The following is a 2,318-nucleotide window of genomic DNA, read 5'->3' as shown; positions in this document are numbered from 1 at the left end:
TTTCTTTAGATATATAGCAGCCAAGTCTTATGTGATCCTGACTATGACTCCTTGGTACTTGAACTGTTTCTTGCTAGTATTTGTAGTATTTTTTTCCCTTTAACCTGGAAGTTCTGGATTTGAGAAATGATGTTTGTAGGAGTTTGCATTTGGGTTTTTTTTTTTCCAGTGATAACTAATGGATTTTTTCTATTTTCACTTTGCCCACTGATTCTCTTAAAGATCTGGGTATTTCTTGTTCATAATTTCATCAAACGTGGTGTTTAGGCTTTTTATAGTCAAGGTTTTGAGCTAGCCCAGTGATTCTTGGGCCACTGGTAGTGGCTAAGTGCAGGACCTGGAATCAGGAAGACTTATCTTCCTGAGTTCAAATTTGGCCTCAGATTTGCTGTGTGACCCTGGACAAGTCACTTCACCCTGTTTGTCTCAGTTTTCTCATCTATAAAATGAACTAGGGAAGGAAATGTCAAGTCACTCCATTATCTTTGCCAAGAAAATCCTAAATGGGGTCACAAAGAGTCAAACACAACTGAAAAACTGAAAAAGCTTTTCTCATTGCCTAGCAAAAGAAAAAAAAAGAATGAGAGAAGGACTGGAAAAGAATGAATGTGATCCACGTTTTCAAAGAAAAGGAGAGGGTATCACCTGCAAACCAAATGGTGAGGTTCGAAGGGTGAGGAACCTGCAGACTTGAGGCCACATGTGGCCTTCTAGGTCCTTGGGTGTGGCCTTTTGACTGAGTCCAAGTTTTACAGAACAAATCTTTTTATTAAGGGATTTGTTCTGTGAAGTTTGGATTTAGTCAAAGGGCTGCACTTGAGGAGGCCACAGGTTTCCCACCCCCTTTAACCTCTAGTCTTAATCCCATACCTATTAACCTATAGTCTTAGCAAAATTCCGAGAAGCTTGATCAATCTTCAAAGAGGGGGACTAGCTGAGAATGTCAAGAATATCTTATCTAAGAGAACAACAGGACAGACCTTGTGAAATGCTTTGCTGAAATAAAATGTACTGAATCTATAGCATTCCCTTGATGTCTAAAGTTAGCTACCCCATCAGAAAAAGAAAAAGAAAAAGGCATGCTGACTTGAAGCAATTACTACTATGCTCTTTCCAGATAACTAGCAAATTGTCCTCTAACCCCTGTCCCAAAGCCCATTGGTATAAGACTCTCTCCTTATTGGTAGAAATGAATGCCCTGCCCTGCATAACGGCTGAGATGAAAAGATAGGGCCAAATGACAGTACTATTTGGTAAATTTTGATCTGATGGAATGACCATTCCCAAATATTCGTCATTAATGGCTCCACATCAGCTTTAACGGGGACCTTTAGAACAGGAATCTGTCCTTGGGTTTGTGCTGTTCAATATTTTTATCAATGGTTTGAATGAAGGCATAGGTAGTATACGTGACAATGATGAAAGGATAGCTAACACATTTGAAGATAAGCTCAGCGTGGTGACATACACCTGTAATCCTCGCTCTTGGGGAAACTAAGGCTCATAAAGCTCTTGAGCTTGGGAGTTCTAAGGGGCAGGGGACTATGTCAAGAGGGTGTTAAACTTATTCATGCTAAGTTCAGCATTAATATGGAGAGTCCCTGGGTGTGAGGAAGGGGCACCAAATTGCCTAAGAGGGGCAAACAGGCCCAGATTGGAAATAGAGCAGGTCAAAACATCCCTGCTGAGCAGTAGTGGAATCTGACCTGTGAGTAGCACCCTGAGCAAGATATGAAGAACTAGCCTTTTAAAAAAAAAAGATCCCCAAGGGCTACAATAATAAGCAAAATCAAATAATATGAGAGTTAATAAGGGAAAATGTGAGGTTCTAGACTTGGATTCCAAAAAAAACAATTTTGCAAATGCAGTTTATAGGAGGCATGGCTAGACAAAAGTTTCTACGAAAAATATTTAGAAATTTCATTGCTCAATATTAGTCAACAATATGACATGACTATCAGAAAAGTTAAGGATGTGTGGTACTGTGTGCCTCTATACTGTGACTAGCTAAAGCCATACCTGGAAAACCATGTTCAGTTCTGGGCACTACATTTTCAATTGTTGTTCAGTCTTATCCGACTCTTTGCGACCCCATTTAGGGTTTTCTTGGCAAATATACTGGAGTGGTTGGCCATTTCCTTCTCCAGCCCATTTTACAGAAGAGAAAACTGAAGCAAACATGGATAAGTGACTCACCCACGGTCGCATAGGTAGTAAGTGTCTGAGGCCAGATTTGAACTCACAAAGATGAGTTATGTTGACTCCAGACTTGCTTGGCCTTTTATCCATTGTGCCACCTAGCTGTACCCACTGCATTT

This window comes from Phascolarctos cinereus, unplaced genomic scaffold (assembly GCF_003287225.1).
Source record: "Phascolarctos cinereus isolate Bilbo 61053 unplaced genomic scaffold, phaCin_HiC Scaffold_5;HRSCAF=322, whole genome shotgun sequence".
Classification (NCBI taxonomy): domain Eukaryota; kingdom Metazoa; phylum Chordata; class Mammalia; order Diprotodontia; family Phascolarctidae; genus Phascolarctos; species Phascolarctos cinereus.
This window is presented reverse-complemented; position numbering follows the sequence as displayed.